Raw genomic sequence first — 26559 nt, forward strand, 5'->3', positions numbered from 1 at the left:
TACCCTCTCCCTCTCAAATTGCAGATTGAAGCTTATTGTATTATGGTCACTACTTCCCAATGGCTCCTTCACTTCGAGGTCTCTGACCAATTCTGATTCGTTACACAATATCAGATCCAGAATTGCCTTCTCCCTGGTCGGCTCCAGCACCAGCTGTTCTAAGAATCCATCTCTGAGGCACTCCACAAAGTCTCTTTCTTGAGGTCCAATACCATCCTGATTCTCCCAGTCTACCTGCATGTTGAAATCCCCCATAACAACTGTAGTAACATCTTTGCGACAGGCCAATTTCAGCTCCTGATTCAACTTACATCCGACATCCACACTACTGTTTGGAGGCCTGTAGATGACTTCCAAGAGGGTCTTTGTACCCTTAGTATTTCTCAGCTCTATCCACACTGACTCTACTTCCCCTGATTCTAGGTCCCCCTGCGCAAGGGACTGAATATCATCCCTTACCAACATGGCCACCCCACCCCCTCTGCCCGTCAGTCTGTCCTTACGATAGCATGTGTAGCCTTGAATAATCATTTCCCAGGCCCTGTCCACTTGAAGCCACGTCTCAGTTATCCCCACAATATCGTATCTGCCAATATTGTACCTGGAGCTGACCTATCAGAATGGGAACAGGTTTGGAGAGTGATTCCACCACGGGAATTCCAGCTATACCAGCGTTGAAGACAATTTCGGTACCTATCAGAAGTTCCACGGAAGAGGGTACAGACAAAATAGTCATGCTGGAGTCAACTAAAACTTTAGTACACTTTTCCTGAACATTAACGTCCATCATTGGGTCTTTGAGAGGTGAAGAAGGTAGCTGGATCAAGGCAGCCTGTACCAATAATCCCTCGGGACACCCTGATTGTGTCACCTGGAAGGAGTCAGTGAGTGTAAATGTTGGAACAGGCACAGAGAGCTGAATTCCTGCAGTTACAGGGGGAACAGCCAACTGCACCCGACAATCTCTAACCCAGTGACCTTCCAAACATGCCAATGTCAAATGCCACTATCCTTGGACCAAACCAGCCCGTGCTCCCCATCTAACTGAGGTGGGCAATTTCTCTGGGTCCTTTTGTTATAAGATTGGTGATATTGGACAAACTGATCCTTGGGAACTGTCAGACCTCACATTGAATAGACCTTGTTGATCCATATCAGTGAGGGAGGTAATTACAACACCCCCACACCCCCCCCCCCCAATTCTGCTGTTCCCGGTGAGGTTGGTAAACTTGAAAGTCTGAGCTATCTGGGACTCAACACAAGTTAACAGAGCCTGTACCCCCAGAGGATCATTCCTTCTAGAGGCACTCCCACAGATGATTACCATGTGTCCTTAAAACGGGCTAAGAAATCAACAGTGGGTTCCCCTTTCTTCTGAAGGCATGGAGTGACCTCCCCAGAGTCACTGTGCTGCCTGTCCCCATGTGAAATAACCTGCAGAGCTTGGTTCTGGAGCCACTCATCCCAGGGAATATTTCCCTGACCCTGCTGCTCCTCTGTGGGTTCCTTGATCCAATCCCCATTTTCCCTGGCCAGGACTGAAAAGGAATCCCCCAGAAGGTGCCATCTGCAGCTTTAAGTTGGAGAAGAACATCCCTGGGCAAGGGGTTATAGGTTTGGCAGGTTTGGACCAGCCAGTTATGGAAGGGGATTGGCTTCTTTAATTGGGTTAGGGGCCTCATTGATCATGCTTCTAACCTCAGAGGGAGATCAAGGCTTCAGGACTGCTATATCGCTGACCATCAGTCGGGGAGGTTCGGTGATGGGTGGGCTGGAACTAGAAGATTTATTTGCATCAGAGGGCGGAGGGTGTCTCAGATGCCATATCCAGGTGACACATTTCAGTCTGACTGAGAGTCCACATCAGAGTGGGTTGGGTAGAATCAGGTGGGGCTATAGGCAGGCCAGTAATATGGACTACATCCTGGTCGTGTGGAGGTTGACGAGGCCGGGGCTGCTGTTCTCGCACAGTCGCTGCCAGGAGAATGTTCTCTGTAACTGTATCTTCCTGAGATTCAAGCCACGGCTTTAGCCCCATCGCAGCACTGGAAGGTGCCTCCTTCTGTGCAGCAGCATCTTTCTTAGGTTTCACTTTGGGAGGTTGATGATGCTTAGCAACTGGGAGAAAGTGAGGACTGCAAATGCTGGAGATCAGAGTCAAAAAGGTGTGGTGCCTGAAAACGACAGCAGGTCAGGCAGCATCCAAGGAGCAGGAGGACATTCCTGAAGAAGGGCTAGTGCCCGAAACATTGACTTTTCTGCTCCTCGGATGCTGCCTGACCTGCTGTCCTTTTCTAGCAACATACGTTTTGATGCCTAGCAACCTCTAACCACTTAACAAAACAATGCATCATATAGCATTTGTCCCAATTGGGATCTCCAACTCCTTCCTGAGTAATTTCTTGCCATTCCTTAATTTTACTGAAGTCAAAAGCCAATGGCCCTGAGACCAGCCATAAAGATGGTTCAAAGTTTGTGCGAAGATTTGTAGCTCGGGTGCTCGTTGTGGTTCTGTTCGCCGAGCTGGAAGTTTTTGTTGCAAACGTTTCGTCCCCTGGCTAGGCGACATCATCAGTGCTTGGGAGCCTCCTGCGAAGCGCTTCTTTGATGTTTCCTCCGGTGTTTATAGTGGTCTGTCCCTGCCGCTTCCGGTTGTCAGTGTCAGCTGTCCGCTGTAGTGGTTGGTATATTGGGTCCAGGTCGATGTGTTTGTTGATGGAGTTTGTGGATGAATGCCATGCCTCTAGGAATTCCCTGGCTGTTCTCTGTCTGGCTTGCCCTATGATAGTAGTGTTGTCCCAGTCGAATTCATGTTGCTTGTTGTCTGCGTGTGTGGCTACTAAGGATAGCTGGTCGTGTCGTTTCGTGGCTAGTTGATGTTCATGTATGCGGATTGTTAGCTGTCTTCCTGTTTGTCCTATATAGTGTTTTGTGCAGTCCTTGCATGGTATTTTGTACACTACATTCGTCTTGCTCATGTTGGGTATCGGGTCCTTCGTTCTGGTGAGTTGTTGTCTGAGCGTGGCTAGCCACACTACCATACATCAGGAGCATCTCGGAACTGACTGCCAGACTACTGCGACCCCTAGGACTCATAATGGCACACAAACCAACAGCCACGCTCAGACAACAACTCACCAGAACGAAGGACCCGATACCCAACATGAGCAAGACGAATGTAGTGTACAAAATACCATGCATAGGGCAAGCCAGACAGAGAACAGCCAGGGAATTCCTAGAGGCATGGCATTCATCCACAAACTCCATCAACAAACACATCGACCTGGACCCAATATACCAACCACTACAGCGGACAGCTGAAACTGACAACCGGAAGCGGCAGGGACAGACCACTATAAACACCGGAGGAAACATCAAAGAAGCGCTTCGCAGGAGGCTCCCAAGCACTGATGATGTCGCCTAGCCAGGGGACGAAACGTTTGCAACAAAGACTTCCAGCTCGGCGAACAGAACCACAACATAAAGATGGTTATAAAGAGGAATGACGTTCCTGGAATCTCATGTTCCATGGAGCACCGTATCAGTCAGTGATCCCAATGGAACAATGGGATCTCCTACCTGTTGCCGTGATCTTATTGCCTCACAATGTCTTTGTTTTGTTCATTTTTCCATCTTTGTGCCATATTCTGGGTGCTTCACATCCATGATTGCGGACAGACACTGACTGCTGGCTTGATTTCACATTTCCGTAATCTAGACTGAGACATCTCCCACCAAGGAAGGAAAAGGACAGAGAATACTTGCACCCGTATGCACGAATCTACTCTCAGCACTCTGCCTTATTTCTCTTCTCTCCACAAAGTCTTAAAGTCTCGAGCTTATTCCGACTGGGTAGCTGTCTCTTATTAGTCTCTCTCACTGCTCAGGCACATTCAGCCTTCTCCACGATGCTGCCACAACCTTTCAATAGTCTTGGCTCAGCTGGAGTCCCCAGTCAGTCAGTCTCTACACTCCCCCCACCCCGAGGGGGAGCACAAGGCCCAGTCCCCCTTTCAGCCAAGACTCACCCACGCACCATTTCCTCCTTTACTTTTGTTTTTTCAATTAATTGGGATCCTGCCAATGACGCCAGATTCTGTTGAGGAAATTACTTAGTCTGAGACGTAGAGTCATAGAGATGAACAGTACGGAAACAGACCCTTCAGTCCAACTTGTCCATGCCGACCAGGTCTCTTTTATATCTTTCCCCCCTCACCCTAAACCTATACCCTCTAGTTTGTACTCCCCCACCCCAGGGAAAAGACCATGTCTGTTTACTTTATTCATGCCCCTTATAATTTTATGAACCTCTATAAGGTCACCCCTCAGCCTCTGACACTCCAGAGAAAACAGCCCCAGCCTATTCAGCCTCTCCCTATAACTGAAATCCTCCAACTCTGGCAATATCCTTATAAATCTTTTCTGAACCCTTTCAAGTTGTTCAAGGACAGAGAAGTTAACGAGCTCAGGAAGCACCCCCATTAAGCCTCTGATATACTCCCTATATTTCATCAAATTATAATTACACAACCTCAATCTTTATCGCCAGCAGCATTTTCCCAGTAAAGCAAGAGGCTGAGAGCCAAGGTACCTTTGACCTTGATCAAGTATCCCATCATGCAGCAGTATGCCAAGTCTTTCGTACTTTCACATCGGGTTCGGATAGAGCTGGTGGGTCTGGTTTGAATAATCTTTGGAAGGTTGGTGTGGCCTGTTTTCACACTACAGGGATTCTATGATTCTGTGAAAGGTTCAGGGGGATACTGATGTAAGTGCAATAAAATTCACCATGTCTCCTTTCAGAATGGTTTAGTCCGAGGTGCCTGAACATAGCTGCAAGAGAATACTCTATTTAAGTATATCAAGTCAGCACAATTGCCCAAAGGAGAAAGTGAGGTCTGCAGATGCTGGAGATCAAAGTTGAAACTTTATTGCTGGAACAGCACAGCAGGTCAGGCAGCATCCAGGGAACAGGAGATTCGATGTTTCGGGCACAGGCCCTTCTTCAGGACCCTAAACATTGACTCTGATTTCTCTTCACAGATGCTGCCAGACCTGCTGAGCTTTTCCAGCCTTTTCTGTTTTTGTTTCTGATTTCTAGCATCCACAGTTCTTTCAGTTTTTGTAAAGGATTTTTAATCACCCTACCAACCTGTCATGCTACCTTCAGGGATCTGTGGACATTCACCCTTACTTCCTATACACCTCTCAGTACTCTCTCATTAACTAAGGCAAAGAAATCCCCAACAATTAATCTCCCAAATGTCTCATTTCACTCTTCTCCAGATTAAATTCTGTTTGCCACTGCCCCAGCCACTGACCAGTTCATTGAAATCTTCCTGCCATATCCACTCCCCTCTTCACTGTCACACATCAAACTTCTTGATCATAGCTCTTGCATTTAAGTCCAAATTGTTATTTATACTAGAAAGAGCAAAGGACCTAATGCTGAATATTGTGGCTGACAAAGGAAGTCAGGAAATCTATCAAAGAAAAAGAGAGATCCTATAAAGTGGCCAAGAGCACTGGGAAATCAGAAGATTGGGAAGGCTACAAAAACAAACAGAGGATAACAAAGAGAAAAATAAGGAAGGAGAGGATCAAATATGAAGGTAGACTAGCCAGTAATATTAGAAATGATAGTAAAAGTTTCTTTCAATACATAAGAAACAAACGACAGGCAAGAGTAGACATTGGGCCACTTCAAACTGATGCTGGAAGCCTAGTGATGGGAGATAAGGAAATAGCAGGAGAACTTAATAAGTACTTTGCATCAGTCTTCACAGTGGAAGACATGAGTAATATCCCAACAATTAAAGGGAGTCAGGGGGCTGAGTTGAGTATGGTTGCCATTACAAAAGAGAAAGTGCTAGAAAACCTAAAAGGTCTTAAAATTGATAAATCTACTGGCCCTGATGGGCTACATCCTAGAGTTCTGAGGGAGGTGGCTGAGGAAATAGCGGAGGCGTTGGTTGAGATCTTTCAAAAGTCACTGGAGTCGGGGAAAGTCCCGGATGATTGGAAGATCGCTGTTGTAACCCCCTTGTTCAAGAAAGGATCAAGGCAAAAGATGGAAAATTATAGGCCAATTAGCCTAACCTCGGTTGTCGGTAAAATTCTAGAATCCATCATTAAGGACGAGATTTCTAAATTCTTGGAAGAGCAGGGTCGGATTAGAACAAGTCAACATGGATTTAGTAAGGGGAGGTCGTGCCTGACAAACCTGTTGGAGTTCTTTGAAGAAGTGACAAGTAGGTTAGACTGGGGAAACCCAGTGGATGTGGTCTACCTAGACTTTCAAAAGGCCTTTGATAAGGTGCCACACGGGAGGCTGCTGAGCAAGGTGAGGGCCCATGGTGTTCGAGGTGAGCTACTGGTATGGATTGAGGATTGGCTGTCTGACAGAAGGCAGAGAGTTGGGATAAAAGGTTCTTTTTCGGAATGGCAGCCGGTGACAAGCGGTATCCTGCAGGGTTCAGTGTTGGGGCCGCAGCTGTTCACATTATATATTAATGATCTGGATGAAGGGACTGGGGGCATTCTAGCGAAGTTTGACGATGATACAAAGTTAGGTGGACAGGCAGGTAGCACTGAGGAAGTGGGGAGGCTGCAGAAGGATCTAGACAGTTTGGGAGAGTGGTCCAAGAAATTGCTGATGGAATTCAGTGTGAGCAAATGCGAGGTCTTGCACTTTGGAAAAAAGAATACAAGCATGGACTACTTTCTAAACGGTGAGAAAGTTCGTAAAGCCAAAGTACAGAGGGATCTGGGAGTGCTAGTTGAGGATTCTCTAAAGGTAAACATGCAGGTTGAGTCCGTGATTAAGAAAACAAATGCAATGTTGTCAATTATCTCAAGAGGGTTGGAATATAAAAGCACCGTTGTGCTACTGAGACTTTATAAAGCTCTGGTTAGGCCCCATTTGGAATACTGTGTCCAGTTTTGGTCCCCAGACCTCAGGAAGGACATACTGGCACTGGAGCGTGTCCAGCGGAGATTCACACGGATGATCCCTGGAATAGTAGGTCTAACATATGAGGAACGGCTGAGGATCCTGGGATTGTACTCATTGGAGTTTAGAAGATTAAGGGGAGATCTAATAGAAACTTACAAGATAATACATGGCTTGGAAAGGGTGGACGCTAGGAAATTGTTTCCGTTAGGCGAGGAGACTAGGACCCGTGGACACAGCCTTAGAATTAGAGGGGGTAAATTCAGACCAGAAATGCGGAGACATTTCTTCAGCCAGAGAGTGGTGGGCCTGTGGAATTCATTGCCACAGAGTGCAGTGGAGGCTGGGACGCTAAATGTCTTCAAGGCAGAAATTGATAAATTCTTGATGTCACAACGAATTAAGGGCTATGGGGAGAATGAGGGTAAGTGTAGTTGAAATGCCCATCAGCCATGATTGAATGGCGGAGTGGACTCGATGGGCCGAATGGCCTTACTTCCACTCCTATGTCTTATGGTCTTATGGAAAAAGACCTGGATTGTTTGCTAAGTATCTCAGTTTTTAGAATGAATACGTTGGTTTCGGTTCTTTCATATGTAAATCGTAGAACATTTAAAAGTTAAATTTTAAAGCGAACTTTACCAATTTGTGTCATGTCGGCCCAGATAATGTATTGAAGGTGTGAACTGCCCTGTGTGAGACTGTCTGTGCCACAATGGTCAGACTGATTCTAATCTAAAAAATGGATTTACAGAATCTTACACGGATTCATGCAATTTTTGAGCAAAGTGAAATGTAATTCTGCAAGTACAAATTCACCTCACAAACTTATACGTGTATGTGTACATGTGTGCGCGGGCGGGGTTTATGAGTGTCTGTGTGAGAGAGAATGTGTGTGTGTTTGAGTATCTGTGAGAGAGAGTGTGTATACATGTGTGTATGTGTGAGTGTAAAGGGTATAAGTCTGTGAGAGGGTGCATATGTGAGTGTGGGAGAGTATGTGTGAGCATATGAGAGAGGGGCTGTGTGAGTGTGTGTGTCTGTGTATGTCCATGTGTATGTCCCGTTTGTGTGTGTGTGTGCAGGAGTGAGTGTATAGTGCAGTGGGGTCACCTGTAGTGTGACATGAACCCAAGGTCCTGGTTGAGGCCATCCCCTTGGGTACCAAACTTGGCTATCAGCCTCTGCTCGGCCACTTTTGCATTGTTGCCTTGGAGGATGGTCACCTGAAGTTCCAAAGTTGAATGTGTTCTCCGACTGGGAGGGAACACTCCTGTCAGTTGATTATTGCGCGGTGTCCATTCATCCATTGCCGTAGCCTTTGCTCAGTTTCACCAATGAACCATGCCTCAGGGCATCCTTACCTGCAGCGTATGAGATAGACAATGTTGGCTGAGTCACATGAGTACCTGCCAAGTACATGGTGGGAGGTGTCCCCACGAGCAATGGTGGTGTCCGAGAAAATGCTCGGAACTCCTGAGGAGACAAACACAAGCTGCAACCGACAGGGTACCCTTCATTGTCCAGTACTTCCTGGGAGCCAAGAAACTGTGGGTGGCATGGTGGCACAATGGTTAGCACTGCTGCCTCACAGCACCAGAGACCCGGATTCAATTCCCACCTCAGGCAACTGTCTGTGTGGAGTTTGCACACTATCCCCATGTCTGTGTGGGTTTCCTCCGGGGTGCTCCAGTTTCCTCCCACAGTCCAAAAATGTGCAGGTCAGGTGAATTGGCCATGCTAAATTGCCCGCAGTGTTAGGTGAAGGGGTAAACGTAGGGGAAGGGGTCTGGGTGGATTGCTCTTCAGAGGGTCGGTGTGGACTTGTTGGGCCAAAGGGCGTGTTTCCACATTGTAATTAATCTAAAAAAAAACTACACCATGTTCTCCACAGCCTATAACACATTATCAATGAGGATGAGCACCTCGCCAGACCTTCCCCACACCTCCACTTCTTGCCTTTAAACAACCAGACCTCAAACAGATTAAACTGCCCGGCTTTCTGGACAACACCATAAAACCCTGTCATGGTGGACCCTGCAAGACATGTCAAGAGTGTTGACTTGGACACCACCATTACACACGGGGACACCTCCCACCATGTACTTGGCAGGTACTCATGCAACGCAGCCAATATTGTCTATATCATATGCTGCAGGCAAGGATGCCCTGAGGCATGGTTCATTGGTGAGACTGAGCAGAGGCTACGGCAATGGATGAATGGACACTGCACAACAATCAACAGACAGGAGGGTTCCCTCCCAGTTGAGGAACACTTCAGCGGTCCGGGAAGTTCGACCTCAGACCTTCGGGTGACCATTCTCCAAGGCAGACTTCGGGACAGGTAGCAGCGAAAAGTGGCCAAGCAGAGGCTGATAGCCAAGTTCGGTACCCATAGGGAGGGCCTCAACCGCGACCTTGGGTTCATGTCACGTTACAGGTGACCCCATTGCACTATACACACACACACACTGATACACACTCCTGCAGACACATACACTCCCACACTCACCTTTTCACAGACTTATACCCCTTTACACTCACACACTCACACTCATATGTCCTCCCCCTCCACCACACACATGCGCACACACATACACATACAAGTTTGTGGGGTGAACTTGAACTTGCAGAATTACATTTCACTTTGCTCAAAAACTTCATGAATCCAAGTAAGATTCTGTAAATCCATTTTTTAGATTAGAATCAGTCTGACCATTGTGGCACAGACAGACACAGTCTCACACAGGGAAGCTCACACCTTCAATACATTATCTGGACCGACATGACACCAATTGTTAAAGTTCACTTGAGAATGTAACTTTTAAATGTTCTACGATTTACACATGAAAGAACCGAAACCAACATATTCATTCTAAAAGATGAGACTTAAACAGTCCAGATATTTTCCAATATCTAAGTTCAGTTGCATCACATTATGAACTTCTGTTATAAATTCTGTGTCTAACAATCTTGTACTCCACAACCACCTGATGAAGGAGCAGCGCTCTGAAAGCTAGTGCTTCCAATTAAACCTATAACCTGGTGTTGTGTGATTTTTAACTTTGTATACCCCAGTCCAACACCAGCATCTCCAAATCATTTGTGAACCTGAGCATGTTTCACTCTGAGGAGCATCAGTATAATTGCAATCCTCTCCACACCAGCATAATGTGTGTGTGTTACTGCTGATACTGCTGAGAGTTACTCTTTCAGACTGAACCCCAGATGATTTTCACCCTCCACTGTCCCATGGGGTATTGTATCACATTAAACACAGAGGGAGCAATCTGGTGAGAGATACAGAACTTTCTCTCTCTCCCTTTCTCTGTATGTTACAGCTTTTCTACCTGTGTGTCCGTACACTTGTACGTCTGTGTGTTTGTGTCAGTATGTGTGCATGTTTCAATGTGTCTGTGTGTGTACATATCTGTGTGTGTCAGTGTCTCAGTGTGTGCCTGTGTCTGTTAGTTTCTGCATTTGTCTGTGTTGGTGTTTCTGTTTCCGTAAGTGTTTTTATCTGTCGAACTGTGTGCTTGTAGCTGAGTCTGTGTGCTGATATACATGAGTGTAAGCATTTGTGTGTGTCTATATGTTTGTATGTGTGTGTGTAAGCGCACGCCTGTGTCTCTGTGCAATGGTTTCTCTGTTCTCTTCGGGGTGAATCCATTGAAATGGTTTCACCCCTTTCCCCTTTTTGTCTCTTGAGTTTAAGGTGATACAACACTGATGGTCATGTTCATGTGTGTTTGCCACTGCAACACAGGTGTGTTTAAACTAAGAAGTGGGGCAGAGGGAACAGTCTGGAAATTTCAGAAGGAAGTTTAAAGGGGAAGTGAGAATAAGAGAAGTTAAGAAAGACAACAGAATCAATGGAGCAGAAACTCAAGAAAGGATCATACAGTATATCATCCTGAAGAAGGGCTTATGCCCGAAACGTCGATTCTCCTGCTCCTTGGATGCTGCCTGACCTGCTGCGCTTTTCCAGCAACACATTTTTAAGCTCTGATCTCCAGCATCTGCAGTCCTCACTTTATCATACAGTATAGTCAAGTGAAATAGGATTGATAGGAAGGTGAGGGGAGTTACAAATTAAAAATATATATAAATGCATGAAGCGTAAGAAATATGGTGCATGAGTTTGAGGCTCAGTTGGAAATTGGCAGGTACAATGTTGTGGGGATAACTGGGACGTGGCTTCAAGTGGGCCTGGGAAATGAATATTCAAGGCTATACATGCTATCGAAAGGACAGATTGACGGGCAGAGGGGGTAGGGTGTCCCTGTTGGTGAGGAATGATATTCAGTCCCTTGTGGAGGGGGACATAGAATCAGGAGATGTAGAGTCAATATGGATAGAGCTGAGAAATTCTAAGGGTAGAAAGACCCTAATGGAAGTTATCTGCAGGGCCCCCAAACAGTAGTCTGGATATAGGGTGTAAGTTGAATAAGGAATTGAAATTGGTCTGTCCCAAAGATATTACTACAGTTGTTATGGGGGATTTCAACATGCAGGTAGACTGGGAGAATCAGGATGGTACTGGACCCCAAGAAAGGGAGTTTGTGGAGTGCCTCCAAGATGGATTCTTAGAACAGCTTGTGCTGGAGCCGACCAGGGAGAAGGCAAACCTGGATCTGGTGTGTGCAACGAGCTGGATTTGATCAGGGACCTCGAAGTAAAGGAGCCATTAGGAGGTAGCGACCATAATATGACAAGTTTTAATCTGTAATTTGAGAGGGAGAAGGGAGAATTGGGAGTGTAGTATTGCAGTTGAACAACTGGAACTATGGAGCTATGAGGGAGGAGTTGGCCAAAGTTCAATGGTGCAATACCATAGCAGGGATGGCAGTGGAGGAACAATGGCAGGTATTTCTGGATATAATGCAGAAGGTGCAGGATCAGTTCATTCCAAAGAAGAAAGATCCTAAGGGGAAGCAGGGTTAGCCGTCGCTGACGAGGGAAGGTAACGACTGTATAAAGATAAAAGAGAAGAAGAATAACATTGCAAAGATGAGTGGGAAATCGGAGGACTGGGAAACTTTTAAAGAGCAACAGAGGATAACTAAAAAAGGCAATACACAGAAAAAAAAGAGGGACGAAGGCAAACTGACCAAAAATATAAAGGAGGATAGTAAAAGCTTTTTTTAGATGTGAAAAGAAAAAAAATGGTTAAGACTAAAATTGGGCCCTTGAAGACAGAAACAGGGGAATTTATTATGGGGAACAAGGAAATGACAGAAGAGTTGAATAGGTACTTTGGATCTGTCTTCACTGGGGAAGACACAAGCAATCTCCCAGATATAATAGTGGCTGAAGGACCAAGGGTAATGGATGAACTGAAGGGAATTTATATTAGGCAGGAAATGGTGTTGGATAGACGGTTAGATCTGAAGGCTGATAAGTCCCCAGGACCTGATGGTCTGCATCCCAGGGTACTTAAGGTGACGCTAGAAATTGTGGACGTATTGGTAATCATTTTCCAATATTCTATAGATTCAGAATTAGTTCCTGTGGATTAGAGGGTGGCTACTGTTGTCCCACGTTTCAAGAAAGAGAGAAAAAATAGGAAATTATAGACCGGTTAGCCTGACTTCAGTGGTGGGAAAGATGCTGGAGTCAATTATAAAAGATGAAATTACGACACATCTGGATAGTAGTAACAGGATAGGTCAGAGTCAGCATGGAATTGTGAAGGGGAAATCATGCTTGACTAATCTTCTGGAATATTTTGAGGATGTAGCAGGCAGTGAAGAATGCTAATAGCATGCTGGCCTTCATAACAAGAGGAATTGAGTATAGGAACAAAGAGGACCTTCTGCAGCTGTACAGGGCCCTGGTGAGACCACAATTGGAGTATTGTGTGCAGTTTTGGTCACCAAATTTGAGGAAGGACATTCTGGCTATTGAGGGAGTGCAGCGTCGGTTCACAAGGTCAATTCCCGGAATGGCGGGACTATCATATGTTGAAAGATTGGAGCGACTGGGCTTATATACACTTGAGTTTAGAAGGATGAGAGGGCATCTGCTTAAGATGTATAAGATTATTGAAGGATTGGACACTCTAGAGGCAGGAAGCATGTTTCTGCTGATGGGTGAGTCCAGCACCACAGGACACAGTTTAAAAATAAGGGGTAGCCCATTTAGAACAGAGTTGAGGAGAAACCTCTTCACCCAGAGAGTGATGGGTGTATGGAATGCTCTGCCCCAGAAGGCAGTGGACGCCAAGTCTCTTTGAAGAAAGAGATAGGTAGAGCTCTTAAGTATAGCGGAATCAAGGGTTATGGGGATAAGGCAGGAACAGGATACTGATTGTGGATGGAGGAGAAAGGACTGCAGATGCTGGAGATCAGAGCTGAAAATGTGTTGCTGGAAAAGCACAGCAGGTCAGGCAGCATCCAAGGAGCAGGAGAATCAACGTTTCGGGCATGAGCCCTTCTTCAGGAATGAGGAAAGTGTGCCCAGCAGGCTAAGATAAAAGGTAGGGAGGAGGGACTTGGGGGAGGGGCGTTGGAAATGCGATAGGTGGAAGGAGGTTAAGGTGAGAGTGAGAGGCCGGAGTGGAGATGGGGGCGGAGAGGTCAGGAAGAAGATTGCAGGTTAGGAAGGCGGTGTTGAGTTCGAGGGTTGGGACTGAGACAAGGTGTGGGGAGAGGAAATGAGGAAGCTGGAGAAATCTGAGTTCATCCCTTGTTGGAGGGTTACTAGACGGAAGATGAGGCGTTCTTCCTCCAGCCGTCGTGTTGCTATGGTCTGGCGCTGGAGGAGTCCAAGGAACTGCATGTCCTTGGTGGAGTGGGAGGGGAGTTGAAGTGTTGAGCCACGGGGTGGTTGGGTTGGTTGGTCCGGGTGTCCCAGAGGTGTTCTCTGAAAAGTTCTGCAAGTAGGCAGTCTATCTCCCCAATGTAGAGGAGGCCACATCGGGTGCAGAGGATGCAGTAAATGATGTGTGTGGAGGTGCAGGTGAATTTGTGACAGATATGGAAGTATCCCTTGGGGCCTTGGAGGGAAGTGAGGGGGGAGATGTGGGCGCAAGTTTTGCATTTCTTGCAGTTGCAGGGGAAGGTGCCGGGAGTGGAGGTTGGGTTGGTGGGGGGTGTGGACCTGACGAGGGAGTCACGGAGGGAGTGGTCTTTATGGAACACTGATAGGGGAGGGGAGGGAAATATATCCCTGGTGGTGGGGTCTGTTTGGAGATGGCGGAAATGATGATGGATTGTACGATGTATATGGAGGTTGGTGGAGTGGTAGGTGAGGACCAGTGGGGTTCTGTCCTGGTGGTGGTTGGAGGGGCGGGGCTCAAGGGCAGAGGAGCAGGAAGTGGAGGAGATGCGGTGGAGAGCATCGTCGATCACGTCTGGGGGGAAATTGCGGTCACCACGCCTAACCCCGCCCCCACACCGACCTCCGTCCCCACCCCGATTCCCACGCCTAACCCCGCCCCCACTCCCAGCTCCAGCCCCACACCAGGTCCTAGCTCCCAGCCCTGCCGTGTTTTCACCATCCCTCCAGAACTACCCCTCGCTGAGGATGAAAGATCAATCCTCAGCAGAGGCCTCACCTTCATTCCCCTACGCTCTGGGATTAACGAGTTCAACACGCGGCGTGACATCGAACAATTCTTCCGCCGCCTTCGCCTCCACGCCTACTTCTCCAACCAGGACTCCCGCCCACCCTCTGACGACCCCTTCTCCCGACTCCAACACACCCCATCCACCTGGACACCCCGTGCTGGCCTCTTACCCGCCCTCGATCTCTTCATAGCCACCTGCCGCCACGACATTAACCGCCTCAACCTGTCCACCCCTCTCACCCACTCCAACCTCTCAGCATCGGAACATATAGCCCTCCACTCCCTCCGTTCCAGCCACAACCTCACTATCAAACCAGGAGACAAGGGAGGCGCGGTAGTAGTTTGGTGCACAGACCTTTACATCGCTGAGGCTAAACACCAACTCGCGGACACCTCCTCCTACTGCCCCCTTGACCATGACCCCATCCCCACCACCAAACCATCATCTCCCAGACCATCCATAACCTCATCACCTCAGGGGATCTCCCATTCACCGCCTCCCACCTCATAGTCCCACAACCCCGCACCGCCCATTTCTACCTCCTGCCCAAAATCCACAAACCTGACTGCCCCGGCCGACCCATTGTCTCAGCCTGCTCCTGCCCCACTGAACTCATCTCTGCATACCTCGACACGGTCCTGTCCCCCTTAGTCCAAGAACTCCCCACCTATGTTTGGGACACCACCCATGCCCTCCACCTCCTCCATGATTTTCGCTCCCCCGGTCCCCAAAGCCTTATCTTCACCATGCACATCCAGTCCCTGTACACCTCCATCCCCCCATCATGAAGGACTAAAAGCCCTCCGCTTCTTCCTTTCCCGCCGTACTAACCAGTACCCTTCCACTGACACCCTCCTTCGACTGACTGAACTGGTCCTCACTCTTAACAACTTCTCCTTCCAATCCTCCCACTTCCTCCAAACCAAAGGAGTAGCCATGGGCACCCGCATGGGCCCCAGCTATGCCTGCCTCTTCGTAGGATATGTGGAACAGTCCATCTTCCGCAGCTACACTGGCACCACCCCGCACCTTTTCCTCTGCTACATCGATGACTGTATCGGCACAGCCTCATGCTCCCACGAGGAGGTTGAACAGTTCATCCACTTTATCAACACCTTCCACCCCAACCTCAAATTTACCTGGACCGTCTCAGACTCGTCCCTCCCCTTCCTAGACCTCTCCATTTCTATCTCAGGCGACCAAATCAACACAGACATTTACTATAAACCGACCGACTCCCACTGCTACCTAGACTACATCTCCTCCCACCCCGCCCCCTGTAAAAACGCAATCCCATACTCCCAATTCCTTCGTCTACGCCCCATCTGCTCCAGGAGGACCAGTTCCAATACCGTACAACCCAGATGGCCTCCTTCTTCAAAGACCGCAATTTCCCACCAGGCGTGATTGACGATGCTCTCCACCGCATCTCCTCCACTTCCCGCTCCTCCGCCCTTGAACCCCACCCCTCCAATCACCACCAGGACAGAACCCCACTGGTCCTCACCTACCACCCACCAACCTCCATATACAGCGTATCATCCGTCGGCATTTCCGCCACCTCCAAACGGACCCCACCACCAGGGATATATTTCCCTCCCCTCCCCTATCAGCATTCCGAAAAGACCACTCCCTCCGTGACTCCCTCGTCAGGTCTACACCACCCACTAACCCAACCTCCACTCCCGGCACCTTCCCCTGCAACTGCAAGAAATGCAAAACTTGCGCCCACACCACCCCTCTTACTTCCCTCCAAGGCCCCAAGGGATCCTTCCATATCCGTCACAAATTCACCTGCACCTTCACACACATCATTTACTGCATCCGCCGCACCCGATGTGGCCTCCTCTATATTGGGGAGACAGGCCGCCTACTTGCGGAACGTTTCAGAGAACACCTCTGGGATACCAGCACCAACCAACCCAACCACCCTGTGGCTCAACACTTCAACTCCCCCTCCCACTCCACCAAGGACATGCAGGTCCTTGGACTCCTCCATCGTCAGGCCACAGCAACACGACAGCTGGAGGAAGAGCGCCTCATCTTCCGCCTAGGAACCCTCCAACAACAAGGGATGAATTCAGATTTCTCCAGTTTCCTCATTTCCCCTCCCCCCACCTTGTCTCAGTCCCAACCCTCGAACTCAGCACCACCTTCCTAACCTGCAATCATCTTCCTGACCTCTCCGCCCCCACCCCCACCCCCACTCCGGCCTATCTTCCTCATCTTAACTTCCTTCCACCTACTGATTGTGGATGATCAGCCATGATCATAATGAATGGTGGTGCTGGCTCGAAGGGCCGAATGGCCTACTCCTACACCTATTGTCTATTGTGTGTCCCCTATGTGTTTGTGTCTGTGGGTTTATCTCTGGCTGCAATGAGACTCACTGGAGGGAAGGTTGAATGAATGGATTATAAAATGAGAGTCAGAATCTCTGTCCCCTACTCCATCTTGTGTTTTAAATGATACAATGCCCCCCTCTGGTGGCCTCCCCATGCCCCAGGCTGCACAATTGGCAGATTCCTTTTTGGAGAAAGCACCAAAGCCTATGAATTTCTCAGGTTGTACATTTGTTTCCTTCTTCAAACAATGTCTTTGGAGACACAGAGCAGTTTTGTTTAATCAGTGTTGCCCCTGAGACATTAGCAGAAGTAGATAAACAAACTGATCTTACGCCCTCCAGTTTTCAATTTGTTTTTCACTTAGAAACAGAAAGTAGGTTACAAAACTTGAGAAATTATGAGGGAGGTGATGGCCTAATGGTATTATTGCTCGACTATTAATCCAGAAATTTAGAATTATGTTATGGGGACATGGATTCGAATCCCACCACAGCAGATGGTGGAATTTGAATTCAGTTTTAAAAATCTTGAATTAAGGGTCGACTGATGACCATGAAACCATTGTCAATTGTCAGAAAGATACACCTGGTTCACTAATGCCCTTTAGGGAAGGAAATCTGCCATCCTTACCTGGTCTGGCCTACGTGTGACTCCAGACCCACAGCGATGTGGTTGACTCTCAGCTGCCCTCTGAAATGGCCCTGCAAGCCATTCAGTTGTATCAATCGCTAGAAAGTCACAACGTAGAAATGAAACCACTTGGCATCGATGTTGGAACCAGAGATAACACCAAAAATACAAACTGCCCTGTTGACCATACAATGTCTTCCTTACCAACATCTGGGGGCTAGTGCTGAAATTGGGAGAGCTGTTTCACAGACTAGTCAAGCAACAACCTGACATGCTCATTCTTACGGAATCCTACCTTACACATAACACCCCAGACACAACCATTACCATCCCTGGAAATGTCCTGTCCCATTGGCATGACAGACCCAGCAGAGGTGGTGGCACCGTGGGATACAGTCAGGAGGGAGTTGCCCTGGGTATCCTTGACATCGACTCCAGACTCCATGAAGTCTCATGGCTTCAGGTTAAACGTGGGCAACCATACCGTTTTCCCATGGCTGATGAATCAGTATCGCTGCACAGTCCTCATGGAGACAAAGTCCCACCTTCACATTGTGAATAATCTCCATTATGTTGTGTGGCACAATCACCATGCTAAATGGGACAGACTTTGAACCAAGTTAGCAGCTCAGGTTTGGGCATCCATGAGGCGCTGTGGGCCAACAGCAGAACTATACTCCAGCACAATCTGTAACCTCATGGCCCAGCATATCCCCCACTCAACCATTACCATCAAGCCAGAGGATCAACCCTGGTTCAATGGAAAGTGCAAGAGGAGAGAACTGAATGGACTCAAACTCTTTTTTTGCAAATATTTTTTATTGAAAAAATATTAAGTTTTTCTTTACAAGATTACAATGCCAATATAAAATTGTGTAACTTTTTCATGTAATAGCAATAACAGGAAACAAACTACTACTCTACTCCATAAACTACTGAAACATGAGAAAAAGAAAGCAAAAACTACAAATCAATAAATAATCATGAAAAAAAATAAAATTAACAAAATTAAATTCAACAGAGTTATACCACAGCAACTTAAATTCTATTCAATTAAATCCCAGCGAAGCTCCCCATCACCGGGAGCAATAGCAAGCAAACTCTGTTTGCTCAGGATTCTTCCCCCACCCCCCACCAAGGGGCCCTCGGACTCCCAGGCACAACCCTAATGGCTACACAAAGGCCCTGATCAGTATAGCTGACAAGTCTGCATCAATATAATTCAGAAAGGGTCGCCACGTTCTGTAAAACAGTTCAGTTTTCTGGTGCACCATACTCGTAAGGAAGTCAAGGGGAATGTGTTCCATAAGTAACTTACACCAGCCCGAAAGTCCCAGGGGACTTTCTCAGACACCCAGCTGATTAGCATGTTCTTTCTTGCACAGAACAAAAGAATATGAAACAATTTTTTTCCATGTACATCCAAAGAAGGGATATTTCGAAGACTGGAAAGGAGGGACACTGGACCCAGCTCAACCTCAGTTCCCAAAACACTCACTATGGCATTCCAAAACCTCCAAAGCCTGTGGCATGACCACAGGCAATGGGTAAGAGTGCCACCTCTATTTTACACTTGGGGCACATTGGGGACACTCCTGTCTTGAATTTCACAAGCAGTTCCGGTGCCAAGTGAGCCCCGTGGAGTAACTTCAGTTGGAAAGCCTGAGTCCTATTACAAATTAAGATCTTCCTAACATCATCCCAGATATCCTCCCACATTTCTGACGAGATTTCCACCCCCAATTCTTGAGTCCAGGTTCTGCATAGCCACTCAATGTCCTTCGAAACTTCGACTTCCTGAGAGTGCTAACCGAGAGGGCACCTGTAGACCGGAGCACACTCCTCTCCATGTCCAACTTGTGGGGACTAACCAACAATTTTTTGTATGAAGTCTCTAACCTGGAAGTAACAAAAGAGATCTCTCTAAGGTAGTTCAAATTTCTGACTTAGCCACTCGAAGGACTTCAAGACCTCCCCATCAAATAGATCTCCCAGACAGGAAATTCCTCTAGACTCCCATAAATTAAAGCCAAAGTCCATGGGATTCAACATTCCCACTATGGGAGTGAAAGGGGGCTTTTGTTGCAAATTCCCCTTGCCCTGCTTTGACTGTGTTTAGAACAATCGGATTTCTGCATTGATCCATAATAGTTCTCATCTTGTCTATCAACAACAAACTAATGAGGGGGCATTTTGTTTGGGAGGCCTGAATGTCCAACCAGATTGGACCTGCCAGGACATGCAGTCAGTCAGCCACATAAGATAGTAAGGAGTTCAATTGGTATTTGTTAAAGTCCGGAAAATCCAGTCCTCCCCTCTCCTGCGGAAGCTGCAAATTATCCCGTTTAATAAGAGGCTGCCGATGATGCCAGATGAAAGATCCAAGCCAGCTGTAAAGCCTCCATAGTACTTGCATTCCCAAAGGATATAATAAACATGGAAGAACATTGATTTTGACCAGAGCTATCCTACCCAACCAGGATATCAAAAGATCCTCCTAGTGCCGAAGGTCCTGTCTTATCTTTTCTAGCAACTGCACAAAGTTAGCTCTATATGACTGATCGAAAACCAAGGTAATAAAAATGCCTAAATACAGGAAACCTCCCTGCAACCACCAGAAAGGAGGACGGGTTCCATCCCCAAACTTAGGCAAACTAACAAGGCACCCCACATTCTCTGCACCCTCTCCAAAGTGTCCACATCCTTTTGGTAATGTGGCGACCAGAACTGAACACAGTATTCCAAATGCAGCTGAACCAACGTCTTGTACAATGTTAACAATGACTTGCCAGCTCTTATACTCAAAGATGATCAAGCAGTACTAGTGGATGTCACCATATAGTTTGAGAATGAAAACACCTCTTTGGAGCTAGCATGGGAGAAGATACAGAAGTATCAACACCTAAAGAAGGAAATACTGGCCCTAACTAAGGAACCATTGTATCCTTTTATGGTTTTGTGATAGGAGCAAAGGGCAAATAGTACGATAAGAACAATGAATTGATGAAGACTTTAGGAATTAAACATTACAAGGTATTTGCCAGAGAAACAACTAATCTTACAATTTCTCTGACTGAGTTCCTTCGTATTTTTATGGACTCTTAACGGACTTCCTCTGGGCCCTCTAATTTTAGTCATACATTTTAATTATATATATTTTAATGTTTGTTTTAATAATTTTAATATTTTAAATTTAATTTTAGTAATAAAGTTTAGAATTTTATATCACAATTAAGGTGGAGGGTAATTGGGTGATAAATAAATTTTTCGTTAAATACAACAAATGATGAGAGTAAGAGGCAACTAATCTGTTGGCTTTACAACCCTTGCTCAATGCTCACTTGATGTAATCGAAACAAAGATAGGAACCATCCCCCTAACATCTGGCTGTGTTGAAGCTATATAGGGATTTTCTTCTGCGTCGATGAGCGACGATAACAAACCTCGAAACAGACAACTCACTGGAATGGATGGTGAATGTTCATGCTAGCCATCGCCATCCAAGGAAAACGGCTCTCACTGTCTACTCTATCTAACCCTTTGATCATCATATGTTTCAATTAAGTCACCTCTCAACCTCCTTCTTTCTAATGAAAACAGCCTCAAATCCCTCAACCTTTCCGCTTAAGACCTTCCCTCCAGACCAGTCAACATCCTCGTAAATCTCCTCTGCACCTTTTCTGATGCTTCCACATCCTTCCTATAATGCGGCAACCAGAACTGTACGCAATACTCCAAGTGCAGCCACACCAGAGTTTTGTACAGCTGCAGCATGACCTCATGGTTCCAACACACAATCCCTCTACTAATAAAAGCTAACACACTTTTTAACACGCCTTCTTAACAACCTTATCAACCCGAGTGAAAACTTTCATGGATCTATGTACATGGACACAGATCTCTCTCTACTCATCTGCACTGCCAAGAATCTTACCATTAACCCACTACTCTGCATTCCTGTTACTCTTTCCAAAGTGAATTATTTCATATTTTTCTGCATTAAATTCCATTTGCCAATTCTCAGCCCAGCTCTGCAGCTTAGCTATGTCCCTCTGAAAGGCAATTATGATGCGATTAGGCAAGATTTGGGATGCATCGGATGGAGAAGGAAACTGCAGGGGATAGACACTTGAAAAGTGGTGCTTATTCAAGGAATAGCTACTGCGGGTCTTTGATGAGTATATACCTATCAGGCAGGGAGGTAGTTGTCGAGACAGAGAGGGCCATGGTTTACTAAAGAAGCTGAAGCTCTTGTCAAGAGGAAGGCGGCGGTTTATGTGAGGATAAGGTGTGAAGGCTCAGGGGGATTGGGAGTTATAATTTAGCCAGAAAAGATCGAAGGAAAGGGCTAAGAGGAACCAGGAGGGGTCATGAAAAGTTATTCGTGGATCGGATCAAAGAAAGCCCAAAGGCCTTCTATAGCTATATCAGGAATAAAAAAAAAAGACTAGAGTAAGATTAGGGCCCAAAGATAGTAGTGGGAAGTTGTGTGTGGAATCTGAGGACATAGGGGAAGTGCTTAATGAATACTTTTTTTCAATATTCACCATGGAAAAGGGCAATGTTAGTGAGAGTACGGAGATACAGGCTACTCGATTAGTTGGGATTGAGGTCAACAAAGAGGAGGTTTTAGCAATTTTGGAAAATCTGTAAACAGAGAAGACCCCTGGGCCGGATTTGATTTACCATCAGATTCTCTGGGAAGCCAGGGAGGAGATGGTAAATCAAAGCCTTTGGCTTTGATCTTTATGTCATCATTGTCGGCAGTAGTCCCAGAAGACTGGAGGATAGCAAATGTTGTTCCCTTGTTTAAGAAGGGGAGTCGGGACAACCCTGGTAATTATAGGCCAGTAAGCCTTACTTTGGTTGTGCGTAATGTGTTGGAAAAGATAAGAGAAAGGATTTATAATAATTTGGAAAGAATTATTTGATTAGGGATAGTCAACAGTTTTGTGAAGGGTAGGTCATGCCTCACTAACCTTATTCAGTTCTTTGAGAAGGTGACAAATCAGGTGGATGAGGGTAAAGCAGTTGATGTGGTGTATATGGATTTCAGTAAGGCGTTTGATTAGGTTCCACATGGTAGGCTACTGCACAAAATACTGAGTTTTGGGATTGAAGGCGATTTAGCGGTTTGGATCAGAAATTGGCTAGCTGAAAAAAGACAGAGTGGTGGTTGATGTGAAATGTTCAACCTGGAGCTCAGTTACCAGTGCTGAAAGAATCTGTTTTGGGGCCACTGCTGTTTGTCATTTTTATAAACTATCTGGAGGTGGGCATAGAAGGATGGCTTAGTAAATTTGCAGATGACACTAAGGTAGGCAGAGTTGTGGACAGTGCCGAAGGATGTTGAGGGTAACAGAAGGACATAGATAAGATGCAGAGCTGGGCTGAGAGGTGGCAAATGGAGTTTAATGTAGAAAAGTGTGAGGTAGTTCACTTTGGAAGGAGTAACAGGAATGCAGAGTACTGGGCTAATGGTAAAATACTTGGCAGTGTAGATGAACAGAGATCTTGATGTCCAGGTGCATAAATCTCTGAAAGTTGCCACCCAGGTTGATAAGATTGTTAAGAAGGCATATGGTGTGTTAGCGTTTATTGTTAGAGAATTGAGTTTCGGTGCCAGGAGGTCATGCTTCAGCTGTACAAGACACTGGTAAGGCCACACCTGGAGTATTGTGTGAAGTTCTGGTCACCACATTATAGGAAGGATGTGGAAGCTTTGGAAAGGGTTCAGAGGAGATTTACTTGGATGTTAACTGGTATGGAAGGAAGGTCTTATGAGGAAAGGCTGAGGGAACTGAGGCTGTTTTTGTTGGAGAGAAGAAGGTTGAGAGGTGACTTAATAGAAACGTATAAGATAATCAGAGGGTTAGATAGGGTGGGCAATGCGAGTCTTTTTCCTTGAATGGTGAAGGCTAACATGAGGGGACATAGCTTTAAATTGAGGGGTGGTAGATTTAAGAGAGAGATCAGGGGTAGTTTCTTTACTCAGAGTAGTAGGGGTGTGGAACAGCCTGCCTGCAACAGTAGTAGGAAGGGGTGTGGAACAGCCTGCCTGCAACAGTAGTAGGAAGGGGTGTGGAACAGCCTGCCTGCAACAGTAGTAGACTCAACGACATTAAGGACGTTCAAATGGGCATTGGACATACAGATGGATAATGATGGAATAGTATAGGTTAGATGGGCAGCAGATTATTTCACAGGTCAATGCAACATCGAGGGCCAAAAGGCCTGGACTGCGCTGTTACGTTGTATGCTTTACGTTCTGATGATTTTAAGTGACAATATGGATATTTCACAGATTCCCTGATGGACAGGCAAACCGAACATTCCTGACTTGCTGTAACTCAGACCCTTAACAACATCCCTGCACCATGGACATGAGACAGTGCAAAAAGGTTAGTACGGACTGAATATACAGTCCTCAGATTGCTAGACAGCAGTTCCTGGTGCCTCCAATAGGGGGAATGATAGTTACCCAACAGAGAAACAGAGAGAATTACAGACTGACCAGACTATCCGGATGGTATTTCTAGATGTATCCAATAGAGGGCATGGCAAAGCACAAATATGGGAACCAAGGACGAAACAACTAACACAAACACTCAGGTGGCAATTCCACATTTCTCCAAAAGGGGGGCTGACAGCACACCAACAGGAGAACAGGGAGGATTTCATCCAGACACCCAAGAGAGAAACGATTTGGAGATGCGAGAGGCACCACAACCTTGAAATTAAGATGGAGTCCACGCTCTCATCCTGCGCTCAGGATACAGCATTACAATTACCCGACATTGCCAAACAGAAAAGGCAACAAAACTACACAACTTACACGCACACCAAGAACAAAAATCTGGAGAAACTTGGCATTCTCACCAGTAGTAGCAAAGCCCGCCCTGGCACCACAGTAAGTAACATTACCACTGTGGGGAAGTCTATTATCAACTTATCGGAACACACCCTTCGATTGGAAGAGATAGAAGTCCTGAGCAGGGGTCTCAACTTCTGTCCCACCGCCAAAATGGACCCTTTGTTTCTTGCAGCAGCCACGGAGGAGTTCATCAGACGAATGACACTCCAGGAATTCTTTCAAGGTGCAGCAGTGATCCCAATGAGCCCACTGAACTGGTACAGTCATCACAGGGATCTGTAGAGGAGCGACCAAAGGTGTCAACTTGGACCCCACTGGAGGGCCGCTGCCCTGGGCTTGACATGTATGCTCAAACTGTCAGGAAATATATAAATGCCAGATTCATCAGCCGTACCCACAAGGTAGAGCAAAATATCACCCGCTCACAACTCAATGCCTTCCAGGCTCTCAAAACCAATCACAACATTGTCATCAAACCAGCAGATAGAGGAAGAGCCATTGTCATTCAGAATAGAACAGATTACTGCAAGGAAGTGTACCGACAACTGAACAACCAGGAACACTACAGGCAACTACCGGCCGATCCGACCAAAGAACACACCCATGAATTAAACACACTGATCAGAATTTTGGAGCCAGTCCTTCAGAGTTCCCTATGTGCCCTCATCCCACGTACTTCTCGTGTAGGCGACTTAGAGTCATAGAGATGTACAGCATGGAAACAGACCCTTCGATCCAACCTGTCCACGCCGACTAGATATCCCAACCCAATCTAGTCCCACCTGCCAGCTCCCTTCCTATTCATATACCCATCCAAATGCCTCTTAAATGTTGCAATTGTACTAGCCTCCACCACATCCTCTGGCAGCTCATTCCATACACGTACCACCCTCTGCGTGAAAAAGTTGCCCCTTAGGTCTTTGAGGGGGAAGTGACGACGACCAGAGGGGCAGCCGAGACCCGGAAGCAGTTAGTGTAAGCTTACCTGGGTAGGTTTTTTCCCCCTTTAAAAGCGCGAAGGAGAGGAACCCGAGGCACTACACGGGTAGTGCCTCCCACCCACCCTCCTCCTCTAACCTAATAATAACACCTGTTGTGGTAAGTAGGTCAGTGCTGAATTTTGCTTGTTGTATTCTTTAGAACCAGTTTTTTTTAAAATAAAAGTTAGCTTTAGAGGGATGGCAGTGAAGGCAGTGCAATGTTCCTCCTGCAACATGTATGAGGTGAGGGATGCCATCGACGTCCCTGCTGATTACACTTGCAGGAAGTGCACCCATCTCCAGCTCCTCCAAGACCGTGTTAGGGAACTGGAGCTGGAGTTGGATGAACTTCGGATCATTCGGGAGGCAGAGGGGGTCATAGATCAGAGTTATAGAGAAGTAGTAACTCCAAAGATGGCAGATAGATGGGTGACAGTGAGGGGGACTGGGAGGAAGCAGCCAGTGCAGGGACCCCCTGCGGCCGTTCCCCTCAAGAACAAGTATACCGTTTTGGATGCTTGTGGGGGGGATGACTTACCAGGGGTAAGTAACGGGGCTCAGGTCTCTGGCACGGAGCCTGTCCCCGTTACTCAGAAGGGAAGGGTGAAGAAGAGCAGAGCAGTAGTAATTGGGGACTCGCTAGTTCGGGGCACAGATAGGAGATTTTGTGGGAACGAGAGAGACTCACGTTTGGTATATTGCCTCCCAGGTGCAAGGGTACGTGATGTCTCTGATCGTGTTTTCCGGGTCCTGGAGGGGGAGGGGGAGCAGCCCGAAGTCGTGGTCCATATTGGCACCAATGACATAGGTAGGAGGAGTGCCGAGGATGTTAGACAGGCTTTCAGGGAGCTAGGTTGGAAGCTCAGAGTTAGAACGAACAGAGTTGTTGTCTCTGGTTTGTTACCCGTGCCACGTGATAGAGAGTCGAGGAATAGGGAAAGAGAACACTTAAATGCGTGGCTACAGGGATGGTGCAGGAGGGAGGGATTCCGGTTTTTGGATAACTGGGGTTCTTTCTGGGGACGGTGGGACCTCTATAAACAGGATGGTCTACACCTGAACCTGAGGGGCACCAGTATCCTTGGGCGGAGGTTTGCTAGTGCTCTTGGGGGGGGTTTAAACTAACTCTGCAGGGGCATGGGAACCCAGATTGTAGCTTCAGGGTGCAGGGCCTGGAGTGTAGGGAGGTTAGGAACATGGCATCAAT

Source organism: Chiloscyllium plagiosum, unplaced genomic scaffold (genome assembly GCF_037043375.1).
Source record: "Chiloscyllium plagiosum isolate Xiang-an unplaced genomic scaffold, Cpla_swu_hap1 HiC_scaffold_2, whole genome shotgun sequence".
Taxonomy (NCBI): domain Eukaryota; kingdom Metazoa; phylum Chordata; class Chondrichthyes; order Orectolobiformes; family Hemiscylliidae; genus Chiloscyllium; species Chiloscyllium plagiosum.